Here is a 13,737-nt window from a genome sequence, read left to right on the forward strand (position 1 = left end):
AATTGTCCAATGCTGCGAGACTCGACGGGTTCCCTCGTTGGTCCTGAAGCTGGACTTTGCCAAAGCCTTTGACTCCATCGACTAGAGAAGCCTTCGCCTAATTATGGAGGTGCGTGGCTTCCTGCCCCTCTGGTGTGACTGGATGGACTCGATCTTCCAGTCGTCCATGTCTGCGATGGTCCTTAATGGCGTACCCGGGCAATGGATCAAATGCAAGAAAGGATTGCGGCAGGGGGACCCCCTCTCCCCCTACCTGTTCCTGCTCATCGTGGATGTGCTCCAACAGATGGTCAAGAGAGATGGTGGGATGCGTCACCCTCTGTTTGATGATGCGCCCCCGCTTGTCCTTCAGTATGCTGATGACACCATCATCATCATGCGTGCGGAGCTGGACGCGGTTCGGCGCCTCAACGGCATCCTGGACGATTTCATGGCGGCGACGGGCTTGTTATCAACTTCCACAACAGCACCGTCACGCCCGTTCATGTCCCCGAGGATGATCTTCGCGAGATGGTCCATGTGTTGGGCTTCCGCGTTGGGAGCTTCCCTCACATCTACCTCGGCCTGCCGCTCTTCAACCGCAAGCTCTCCATGGACGGCTTCCTCCCGCTCATTGCCAAAGCTGAGTGCTACCTCTCCGGCTGGCGCGCTCAGCTCCTGTCCTTCGGGGGGCGCCTGGTGCTGCTCAACATCGTGTTGGACGCTCTCCCCACGTATGGCATGTCTGCGATGGAGGTCCCGCCCTCTGTCCTCCGGGCGATCGACGCCCTGCGCCGATCCTTCCTCTGGACTGCAACGGACAAGGCCTCGGGGGCCTAGTGTCTCGTGGCCTGGGATCGCGTCGTCCGTCCCAAGGGGGAGGGAGGGTTGGTGGTACGCACCCTCACGGTCCAGAACCGGTGCCTCCTGCTGAAGCTCCTTCACCGTCTACACTCGTGCCAGGATGCGCCGTGGGCTCGCTGGGTTTGGGGGGAGCTGGGGCGCTCGCTGCTGACCTCAGCAACGGCGGTGTCGCTCCCCGGACCACACTGGGCTTCCTTGGCCAAGCGTATGCATGTGTACAGGGCGGTCACCAGTGTCTCCGTCGGTGACAGGCGCACTACAGCATTCTGGCTGGATTCTTGGTTGTCGGGCGGTGCTCTCTCCGTCCAGATGAGCTCCCTCTTCTCCCACACCACCATGCCTGCGGTCTCGGTGGTTCACGTCATTCAGCACGGGCTTGCTGGGGTCCTCGTCCCCCGCCCGAACCATGCGGGCACCCGGGAGTGCCAAGTGCTCCTCCCAATCGTCTGGGCGCTGGTCCTCACAGCAGAGCCGGATGTTCGGACCCTCCGCCTAGGCTGTGCCAAGGGTGCTGGGCTCTCCTCTGCTGGCCTCTACCAACTTTGCCATTTTGGTGGGGTGCTTGCGCTGTACGCTGACTTTGTCTGGAAGAACTACGTTCCAAGTCGAGTCTGCTTCTTCGCCTGTCTTGGTCCAGGCTCGGATCGAGACGAGAGACGTTCTCCTGCGGAAGCACATTGTGGAGGAGGCTGGGGCTGGCTGCCCCATCTGTTCGGTGCACATGGAGACGGCAGAGCATCTCATCTTCGGCTGTCCCTTTGCTTAGCGCTTCTGGTCTATGGTGGGGGTCGCCTTGGCGGCTCTTCTGTTGAGCTGCTGCACACTATGTCCCCCGCTAGCTCGGTGCCGGCGCGGACGGGCTCGACCTTCCTCCTCCTTTGCTGTTGGCAACTTTGGAAGCACCACAACGCGGTGGTCTTCCAGGGATTGCCCCCGTCGCTCCCCCGACTACTGCACTTATGTAGGGAAGACGCCGTGCTTTGGCAGGTGCGTCTGCCTGTTGCTCTGAAGCAGGCGTCTGATGCGTGGCTGGACTGCCTGGCAAATCCTCGAGCTGCCTGATGCATGTAGCCTTGCTCCCTCCCCCCTCTTCGCTCTTCCCCCATACAAAATGTACTTGTGCATGTTGTTTACTTGGGCATTTTGGCCCACATATATAAAAATTCAGGTGGGGAAAACTCTCCCCCCGGTGAAAATTAAAAAAAACTTCAGTGCAGAAATATCTACATACTTTCGAGCTATTAGTTTTGCGAGAAGATGATAGTATATAGCAGAACATACCTGCTTACAAGCTAGCAAGCTGCTGGGTTGATTCCCTAGGAGATTAGCTAGCTATAGATACTCGCCTGATGGAAACCATATATACTAACCTAGCTGACTATCATGGTTACTAGTTAATCCTATTCGGTGTTTGCAGGAAGGTGATGATCTTTTAGGCCAACAACTTATGGCGTGAGTTCACGTCTTCACGTACGCACACAGATGATCATCTAAAGTAGATGTTTATACATCAATTGTTATGATAACTTACGTACTTATCGATCTGATTATTGATATACCACTATGAAGATTGCGTCAGTGCCACCCCACCAAACCGACGAGAGAAAAACCCTCACTCACTACACACTTCATTGGATATTACACAAAGTTCTAATACCAGGATATTAATGCGTTGTGTGACTCTATATGGTGCTAGTACATACTAACATACGTGTACTTCTTGCTTCCTTGAATGCCTAGATATTTCTTTAGCAATAGCTGGCTATAAAGTGTACATTTGGGACTGAGAGGGTTGGAGGAGATTATCGTTGATCAGTCATCTAAAAATACAAACTATTAGTTTCAACGATCAAAGGATCGAAGGCCAATGGTTGTTTTTGTACTAATAATTAATTAAAAGATTAAAGATTCAAATTTCTAATCTAAACATGAGTGTCAAGATTGAAACAATCTCGAGACTTGCATGTGGCCTAACCGGGGTGTCTTATTCCAGAGGTTCCTCAATCATTTGCCTCTTCTAGAGCGTTGGAGCTCCTGTTGCAACAAAATACAAAAATTTTGCAGAAAATTAATTAGAAAAGCATGTGTTTTTCGAAAAATTCCATTTTTAATTCTTTGAATATGTTAATACTAATTTTTTAATCATTTTGTTATATTGCAGTGACACTGTTTACCTAATTTTTTAAGATAAACATTATTCTTCATACTTAATTTATTATTTTATTTTGGAGTGAACTATAATTGGTATCAGTCAATTATTTATTTTCTTCATAATCTTTTCAATTCTACACATCTTGAGAATATTGTGGACAATTGTATTTACCTATCTCTTCATCTCATATACAAAGTAAGGAAACCATATATAGGGTGACATGTTGTAATAGAGGACATAGACCTATGTGTGTGGGATCGCGAGTCATATTTAGAAGCGTGTGATGTTTTTTTCCTCCCGTTGCGACGCACGGGCAATTTGCTAATCATGAATAAGTAACAATTCATCACACTATCGAAGTATAAAGTATAAACTCTATTACAAACCAACAAACTATGTTCTCAGTCAACTTTGCAACTACAATTCATCATCTTTTCAGGAAGGGTCACGTATCGGAGCCTTTAGGCAAGTCCACATACTCAACCATCATTTAGTCTTCTATGATTGCTAACACTCATCGCATACACATGAGAAAAATGTTTCAACCGGACACATAGAAATATAGGGGCTTATAGTTTCGCCTCCCAACGAATTCACCTCAAGGGTGATGTCAACAATAATAACTCATGCCACCCATATTCAACTGGACCTATGTGCCTAGATCTTTCCTCATCACAAGATGTTGGTCAAAGGAGAAAAATAAAAAGGAATAGAGAGAAACACTTTGACTCTTACATAAAAGTAAATACATAAAAGTAAAGGATAGGCCCTTCGCAGCGGGAAGCAAAGGTTTCCATGTGCTTATTTCTTTGTATGCTCAACCCCTTAGTGCAAAAGAACGTCACGTTGTATTGCCCCTTGTGATGGCAACCTTTTATTCTTCACCATCACAAGTTCGTACAACCCCTTATGCAGTCTGTCGCTTTTATTCTTCACCATCACAAGTTCGTACAACACTCAATTTTCTCTTACACTAAGTGATCTCACACTTTTAGAAGCGTTTTTTATTGCCTTATTTCACCGATGACAACTTACTTGAAGGATCTGACTCAATCCTTAGGTAGGTATGGTGGACACTTGAAAATAAGATTTGGGTTTAAGGGTTTTTGGATGCACAAGTAGTATCTCTACTTAGTGTGGAATTTTTGGCTAGCAAAGATAGGGACAAGCACCTCATGTTGAAGGATCTATGACAATATAACTTCTATGTGAATATGAAGAAACATAAATCATTAAGTTGTCTTCCTTGTCCAACGTCAACAATTTTGGCATATAATATTTTGATGGGGGCTCACAATCACAAAAGATTTCCAGGATAGTTTATTTATATGTGAATCTTCTCTTCCCTTATTAATTGTTTCATGAGTTGCATCATTGACCAATGCTATGTTTGTCAATCTCTAATAAAATTTTCTACTTATACTTTTCCTTATTTGGTGTCATCACCTACCATAAGATTACCGTATGATCTTTCTCATTTATTTCCTTTCTTTTTATTCGAACATGAAAGTAAAGGAAGCAAAAACTCAAACTAAAACTTTATTATATATCTCGCGCACGATTACAAGGATAGATCACTAAAGCAAACTCTCGAAAAGAAAGGATTGAACTAGACTTTTATTCATCTAAAGCAAAATATAACTATAGATTGTACTAAAATAAGTAAAGGCAAAAGATAGTGGGGTGATACGATATCGGGGCACCTCCCCCAAGCTTGGCGGAAGCCAAGGGGAGTGCCCATACTCGATACTTAGTTTTCTTTTGGTGATGAAGAAGGTGGTGGTGATGATGTAGAGATCTTGTCCTCGGGTTTCCATGGCAAAGGTCCACCATTGTAATAGGAGGAGTGAGTCTCACGGGTCCTGCAACCGGCATCCAAACTCATACCTTTAAACCTCGCCTCATATTCAAAGACTTGGTTTTGGAGATCATAGATCGGGCTTGGGAGGAAGTTGATTTGCTCGTTGAGGGTGAAGACAATGTCCTTCATGGACTTGCCATCCACTTTGTGATCACGAGTAAGGTCCATTATCATGAGGTGATTGTCATTGAGTCCACAATCCACCATCCCCTTGCACCGGAAGACCACCGATCGTGGAATCAGCAGATTTGCCGTCTGCCCTCTCTTTGTCGTCTGCTAGCGGACGACAAAGGTAGGCTTTGTCATAGGCCACCAGAAAGTGGACAACAAAGAGGCATCGGACGGCAAAGGTGGGCTTTGCCATCAGCCAACTCTTTGCCATCCGCTAGCATACGGCAAAGAAGCATTGTTGTTTGCTGGCAGACAGCAAAGATGGGGTTTGGCCCACTGTCTGTCAAACCCTAACAGGCCCCCTCTTTGCCGTCTGCCAGCATATGGCAAAGCGTTCTTTGTCGTTCTCTAGCTGACGGCAAAGGAGAGGCGGACGACAAAGCTTCAAAATTCACTTAACGGCGTCGCGTCCAACCCGTCGCTCTCTCTATCTCCTCTCCTCTTTCCTCCCTCTGCCACCCCGCGCTGTTGCCCCCGCACCCTCACCGCATCGTCGTCGCCGCACCCTCCCGGCGCTGTTGCCGCCCCCTCCTTGCCTCCCCACCCCCTCCCGAGCCTCCCCGCCGCCGCCTCCCCGCCGCAGCCACGGGTCGACCGCCCCGAGGAGCGCCACCCGTCGCCGCCCCCGTCCCGCCCCATCGCTGCACCGCCTTGCCGCCGCCCCATCGCCACCCCTTCCCGAGCCTCCTCGCCGCAGCCGCGGGTCGACCTCCCCCGAGGAGCGCCACCCGTCGCCGCCTCCTCCCCGCCCTGTCGCCGCCCCCTCCCCGACCCATCGCCGCCCCCACTTGTGCCCCTGCCACCCCTCTCCTGTTTTTATGTTTTTCTTTTCTGTTTAGTTTAGATTTTTCAGTTTAGTTAGTTTAGGTTCAATTGGTTTAGGTTATTTAGTTTAAGGGAATTAGTGTAGGTGTAATTACTTTAGGTTATTTAGTTTAATTAGTTTAGGTTATTTAGTTTAATTAGTTTAGGTTTAGGTTTAATTAGTTTAGGTTATTTAGTTTAATTAGTTTAGGTTTTTTAGTTAAGGTTTAGGATTAATTAGTTTAGGTTTTTTAGTTTAGTTAGTTTAGGTTTAATTAGTTTAGGTTATTTAGTTTAATTAGTTCCCCCAAACCATGGTATTCTCCTAAAACTCCAAAAATACTAAGAACCCAAACATAGCCTTAGTTTAGTTTTTTTCTTCTGTTTTTTAAGAATAAACAAGAAAGATGAAAAAAGAAGTAAAAGAAGAAGAGGAAGAAGAAGATGATGAAAAAAAGAACAATAAGTAGAAGAAGAAGAAGAAGAAGAAGAAGAAGGAGAAGAAGATGATGAAAAAACAAAGTAGAAGAAGAAGATGAAAAAAAGAAGTAGGAAAAGTAGAAAAAGAGGGTCGCCGATGGTCGAGGGTCTCCGAGTGGTCGAGGGGTCGAGGATCGAGGGGAAAATGAGTCGAGGGTCTAGGGGTTGAGGATCGAGGCCAAAAGGAGTCGAGGGTCTAGGGGTCGAGGATCGAGGAGTCGAGGGGTCGATGGTGGCCGAGGGGTCAAGGGGTCTAGGATTTGCCATCCCGACCACAACACCCCGCCCCCTGACCCCGGCACACCGAGACCCCGACACGGCACCCCCGACCATGACACCCTGAGACCCCGACATGGCACCCCGACCGCGACACAGCACCCCGATGCTATTATTCAATAAGTTCATGTTATTAGGTATTCAATTTTTTATTATGTTCATGATGATGATACACACTTAAATATTTTATTATATTTATGTTGTACTAATTTCGTTACTCTTTTTCATTGCAGGTGTTGACAAATAGTGGGCGTGGGTCGAGAACGCTCCGAGGCTCCTTCCTCGGCGCATGCTGGGAGGGGTGTTATTATTCCATCCCAGCACCTTCGGAGAGCGTTGGATGATAGTATGCAGACACCGGCGGGCGCTTATTCTTTGGCCGAGAGAGGTCGGGGGAAGCTGAAGAGTGCTGCTAGAGGTGGACGTTGTGGCGGGAGAGGTAGGAAGGCTGCTGCGCCTTCCTCGCTGCCACCCGCAGCTGATTCTCCGGACCACCGTAGTGCTCCGTCTCAGGTGGACCCATCTCGAACTCCGGTCCACGAGCCTCGGGCCGACGAGCCTCTGGATGACGAGCCTTCATCCCAGGAGACTTGGGTCCTAGAGCCTTCGTCCCAGGAGACTCGGGTCCTAGAGTTTTCATCCTAGGAGACTCGGGTCCCAGAGTCTTCGTCCCACGTGACTCCGGAGATTAGTGGCCATGCTAATGGCGAGGAGACCTGGTCTGACGATAGTTTTAGCGAGGGTGAGCTGGTTGAGCAAGGCAAGAAGGTCTACCAGCATGGTGGTACGAAGCTCCCTGCCGTGCCGGTGACCCGCGATCAGAGGTGGTTGATTCAACCTAATGGGGAGAAGTAAGTGAATTTACTCTTTTTTAACCTTTGTCCTTCATGTTTCTTCCAATTAATATCTAATGTGTTGGCCTTGTCATACTGCAAGGGTTGGATACACGCCGATGGTGTCCATAGACCCAACCAGGTCCTTGGTGTGCTTTCCCGGCACCACTTCTCGGGGTGGGTCACGTTGCCCGGTGAGGGTCAGGTTCCATAGCTAGCACTGAGCTGGGACATGTACTTGGCTGCCTCGGCCCCGCCGGAGGAGAGGGTCAACAGTGTCTTGTGCGAGACGGTAGCCGACATTGTGAGGCGGCGGTTTTGGGTATTTTCTCCTTTACAGAATTAAAAATCAACAGTAGCTAGTGATTGTACTAATCAGTGTTGTCTTGTTCGATTGCATACCTTCTCAAGGTGTACTGAGGAACACGAGGAGGAGGCGGCTAGGGTTCTCGAAGCCGAGTGCAAGCGCCTACTTCAGAACTTACGACACAAGGCTAGGGTGATGGCTGTTCGAGACTACTAGGCTCGACTAACATTAGGAGGGCCAAGAAGAAGTGCCGCGGCAAGTATCTGAGTAAGGAGAAGTACATGAAGGTATATTTACCTATTCTTAAGGCCTTGTACTTAGTTACCTATTCGTAGGCGTAGTGCTGAAATTTCTCGTCGCCAAAGTTAGGTGCCCCCTAGATGGTGTGCGGATATGATGGACTATTGGGAGGGGTTGGTGGATGAGTGGTGATCTCCCCAATGGCGAGCCGAACACAACAAGTCTAGGGATAAGCGTGCCCAAATGCGAGGTGTGCCACACCATCAAGGGAGCTCCAACCTGTTTGAGTACGGGGATCACTGGGTATGTGGTTTGAGCCCTTAATGACTCATACAATTTCATTCTTCATGCTAGCTTGAGCCCTTAACTAATATGTTGTTCCTCTCTTTTAGGCGAAACACAACAAGAAGGACGTGACACCATTGTTGACCTCTATGCCATGGCCCATACTGCCCCGTTCAAGAAGGCCAAGGCATTCTTTGAGTCTGACCTCGATCATCCAGAGAGCTTCACCAACATCTCCTCCCATAACAAGCTCGTGAGGTACAGAGACTTTGGGAAGGCGATGAAAGGGGATGACTTCAACCTGAGCCAGAGTGCTTTTGATCCAGAGCTCGTGATCCTATCTGGTGAAGGGAGGAAACAAGGGTCGGCAACCAATGGGGATGGACTGATATGGTGTCCTAGAACTCTCCGGAGATCAAGAAGCGCGAGACAAGCTCTCTTCCTGAGATGAGTCCTCATCCACGGCCAATGGAGCTCACTGTCGAGGCTAGGGCCTAGGAGCTTCTGGCGGAGGCAAACAGGCAGGGGGTGCAGAGGGAGAAGGACTTAAGGGAGAGGACGGCTAGGATGCTGGAGGAGGAGAGGAACCAGAACGACGCGGGTCACCGGGCCCTATACGAGCTCCTCGTGGTAAGTTTCTCCTGCATATTAGCCAAATCATGCATGTAATGTTCGTTTCATTACTAACTAATATGACTGACTCATGGAAACAAAATGTGCAGTCCGTGTGCGAGAAAAACGGTCAGACCCCACCGCCGGTGCCCCAGATTGGTATAGCGGACACGTTAAGTTTCATTAGTTACTAGTATTCACATTTCAGTTGCATCATGCTAACGAGACATTGCAAATGATCTTTGGTGCAGCATGCCTCCCGACAAGCATCGACCGATCCTTCTCCATCTCGCAATTGCGCAACCCCCACCGGTCCTTCTCCATCTGGCACTAGCGCACACCCAACCGGTCCTTCACCTGCGTGATGATGGTAAGTTTTCCCAAGTGACATCATAACCTTACTTAGATCCAAACTGACATACTTTACCTAGGATAGCTATAAGATGACCTATGCTTAGCATTTTTTCCTCCTAAATGACTTAATATGCTTAGCTAGCTAAAAACAGCCATAACTACTAAGGATAACTCAATAATGATCTATACTTAGCTTACCTAGTTCATTTATGACATAATTAGCTTACTTAGGTAAAAATGGCATAATAACCTTGGTTTAGCTCCAAAATGACCTATACTTAGCTTATTTTCCTCGAAAATGACATAATAACCTTACTTAGGTCCAATAAGACATATTTTACCTAGGATAGTGATGGCAACTAGAACTACGTCGGTATTTCCTCGGAGAGGGAGGGATGATGTAGCACAACGACGGTAGAGTATTTCCCTCAGTTATGAAACCAAGGTATCGAACCAGTAGGAGAACCAAGCAACACAACGTAAATAGCCACTGAACACAAAAAACAACACCTCGCAACCCGACGAGTTAAAGGGGTTGTCAATCCCTTTCGGGTAACGGCGTAAAAATTGGTGTGTGATAATCCCCAAGTGCAGGGAATCATCGTAGCAATTTTCCAATGTTGGAAGTGATAAGTATGGAGTGTCGAACCCACAAGGAGCTAAAGGTAAGATCAATATTCCCTCAAGCCCTATCTGCCACTGATATGACTCTACGTACACTGAACGTTTGCTTCCAACTAGAAACGAGAAATAAAACTACGTTGTGGGTATGAAGTGGATAACTTTGTATTATATCAGAGAGCTAAAATATAAAAGTAGGTGATGTTATCATAAAGTTAGAATATATTACTAAATATTGTAAATAACGAGTGTGGAATAATGGTGGATCGGTGTGCGGAATTTTCCTAGGCAATTGTTAACAAGACCGGTAATCACTATTGCAGTTTCATATGAGGGACATGCATAAGCTAACATACTTTCCCTTCTTGGATCATATGCACTTATGATTGGAACTCTAGCAAGCATCCACAACTACTAAAGATCATTAAGGTAAAACCCAACCATAGCATTAAAGTATCAAGTCCTCTTTATTCCCATACGCCATGCCCCACTTATCCGTGTTTGTGTTTCAGTCACTCACGCAACATAGACAATAAGCAAACCATGGAAATATTGCAACACCCTACAGCGGGAATTGCTCACGCTTGTGCGACATGGAGGGCACCATAGGACAGCACCAAAGTAAAACATACAAGGCATACCAATCTAGATCATCAATCAACCCAAAGACAAAGGATATCTACTCAAAACATCATAGGATGGCAACACATCATTGGATCATAATATGTGGCATAAAGCACCATGTTCAAGTAGGGATTACAGCAGGGTGCGGGAGAGTGGACGGCGTAAAAGAGATGAGGATGGTGATGTTGATGAAGACGATCACCGCGGCGATGATTCCCCTCCCGATGCACTCCGGTGCCACCAAGAGAGAGGAGGAGAGGTTCTCCCCCTTGTGCTTCCTCCTTTATGGCCTCCCCCTGGATGGGGAGAGGTTCTCCCTCTGGTCCTTGGCCTTCATGGTGATGATGGCCCCTCCGGAATCCTCCTCCATGCCCTCCGGTGATGATGGCCCCCTCCGGCAGGGTGCCAGAGAGGGCCTAGATTGATTTCTCGTGGCTACAGAGACTTGCGGCGGCGGAACTTCCGATCTAGGTTAATTTTCGGAGGATTTTGTATTTATAGGAGAAGTTGGCATTGATTTCAAGTTAGGGAGCCTTGGGGAGTCCACGAGGCAGGGGGAGCGCCCCAGGGGGGTGGGCGCCCCCCACCCTCGTGGGGCCCCCGTGTCACAGCCCTAGAATTGTTTGCAATAGTTGCATAAGAGAGCATCCATGCATCATGTCTAATTTCTGAAAGTTGAATTGAGGTTTGTTGAAACCCTCAGAAATCAGTTCAAAAATAACCAACTTTAAAAATCTTCTCAAATGAGTCCAATAAAATGTTCTTGTTATTCCATAGAATTATTGCCAAGAGCTAAAATTCAAACCAATATTTTTATGAGCTCAGAAACATTTATTTTGGCCATTTGAATTAATCCAATAATTATTTGCTTTGGATTTATATTTAATATATATTAAATATAACTTCAATAATTCTAGAAGTTTGTGAGTGGCTTTATATATATTTTAGCAAGCCATATAATAACCTACAGAATTTATGAAAATGATTTAGTGGATAAAACTAAATCAAAATAGAGAGGAACTAAAATAGAAAACAATAATTAAAATAGAAAACAGAGAAGGAGGGAGTACCTGGGCCTTACCTGGCGGAAGAGGCCTAGCCCACCACGGGCTGAGTGGTCTTCTTCCTCCTACTAGGAGGACAGACAGGTGCGTGGCGAGCGCGCCGACGACGCCTTGCCACCTCCTGCTTCAGCCGCACGACGCCCAGCGCTCCCTCTCGCTTGCCCTCCTTTCCCTGGACCTCACTCCCCTCTCTGCTCTCTCTCTTTCTCGCGACCGAGCGGAGCTCGTCGCCGCCGACATGCACCACCGCGGCCACCGACCTCCCCACGCCCATTCGGATATGCCACGAGCTCCACCTCGACCCCCGCATCCTCTGCACCAAGCCATGAGACGCTAGGAGCTCCGTGACGACGTCCCCGACCCCTTCTTCCTCCTCGGGTCACCGGAGATCCCCTTCGCCGCCCGCTTGCTCCGACGCTTCCCCGAGCCATCCGACACCGCCAAACGACGCGCTGTGAGCCCCGCTGCCTTTCCCCCCCTATTCTCCCTCGCTCGTTCGTCCCCTAGCCGTACTTGCCACCGCACCCATGAGCTTCCCGCCGCCATCCATGTCGCCACCGAGCCTAGAGCTCGCTTCACTCGAAGCCGAGCACGTCTGCGTGCTCAGCAGCCCCCCAGGAAGCGAACGCCACCACCCAAGCCTCCCACCGTGCACCCTAGCCTCGTCCCGCTCAAGCCCGTGGCTCCGGCCGCTGCCAAGCTCCTCGCCGATGGTGTTACCAGCCACCCCGCGACCAACGGCCTACGTGGTTGGATGCGGCGCACCTTCAGCTACCCGTAGATGCAAACTACGCGCAAAACCGAGCCCCGTAGCAGGTTTCCGGCGAACTTCCACCGCTGATCTGGTCGTCGCCGGCCTAAGTCCGACGAAGATGACACAGCGACGTTATTAGCGGCTAATCCCCCAATTAGTAGCCTAGCAGACACTGACAGCGGGCCCCACCACAGGGTCAAACCCCAGTCAGCGCTGGATTTGACCGTGGGTTAGTCCCTGTGTCAATGACACACGGGTCCCACCAGTCAGGTTTGACCCTGGTCAATTCGGCTGACCTGCTGATGCAGTAGTGACACAATCCTGTTGTCATTAATGATTTTCTGCATTTAAATAATCCAGAAAATTCCAGAAAATTAGCAAAACTTCTGAAAATCATAGAAAATCAACCGTAACTCCAAATGAAATAAATTATATATGAAAAATTATCAGAAAAATCCAATCTATCCATCTGTACCATTTTCATGCATGTTAGAACAACTTAAGGCCACTGTTTAGGACAAATTAAATGAATGGTATTTAAATAACCGCATGTGGAGTTTGAATATGAACTTTGGGTTCAAACCACTTCATTTAATTGTGCTGCTAGTTGCATTTGCTCAATCAACAACATATTTCCATGTCATTATCATGCATCATGTTGTGCATTGCATTGATTGTGTTCCTTCTCTATTGCCGGTGGTTGTCCCCTTTCGATTGATGTTGTACCGACGCTGTGATCGTTGACACTGATGAAGACCAATGATATCTTCAGAAGTGCCAGGCAAGCAAAATCCCCTTGTTCATTCCGATACAATCCCACTCTCTCGCTCCTGCTCTCTTTTACTGCATTAGGATAACAACGATTCAACTGTTACATGCTGCGGTCGTGGAAACCTTTTCCTCTGCATGACCTGTCATTGCCATAGTAAATAGATGAAACCCACTAGCATGAGTAGGAGTTGTTTGAGCCCTGATGTGCCTACTCATTCATGCTTGTTTGTCATGCCTGCTACTGCTTAGAGTTGAGTCAGGTCTGATTCATCGGGGATGAATTGGAATGGTGATGAACATGTCCTGCTGTGTGTGAGCTAAGTGTGTGAACACGATTTGGTAAAGGAAGCGGTGAGAGGCCATGTAGGAGTACATGGTGGGTTATCTCATTGAACCGTCCTGAGGAACTAAGTTCTGTGTTTGTGATCCATGAACACCTACTACCTCGCATTGGGCCCGAAACCAATGGACCCTCTCGACTTATTAACTGCCCTTGCCATCTGTCCAGGAGTTGGAACTAGTTTCTGGTGTTTGTAGGATATGTGTTGGCGGCCGTGCATAGCGCTGACCCTAGGGGTGGGCTATGATGCGGTAGATACACCGTGGCACGGTGTACCAGGCGCCCGTTTGGTGTCTCGGGAACCCTGCACACATCGTTTGGGGCTGTGAGCTAAACTCCGGCCGG

At 48.2% G+C, this 13,737-nt stretch overlaps 1 pseudogene; it reads left to right on the plus strand.

Annotated features, from left to right (window-relative positions):
- Nucleotides 1–729: 729 nt before the first annotated feature.
- LOC123057143 (uncharacterized) lies at nt 730–1,905 on the plus strand (annotated as a pseudogene).
- Nucleotides 1,906–13,737: the final 11,832 nt, after the last annotated feature.

The sequence above is a fragment of the Triticum aestivum genome, chromosome 3A, assembly GCF_018294505.1.
Source record: "Triticum aestivum cultivar Chinese Spring chromosome 3A, IWGSC CS RefSeq v2.1, whole genome shotgun sequence".
In the NCBI taxonomy this organism is placed as follows: domain Eukaryota; kingdom Viridiplantae; phylum Streptophyta; class Magnoliopsida; order Poales; family Poaceae; genus Triticum; species Triticum aestivum.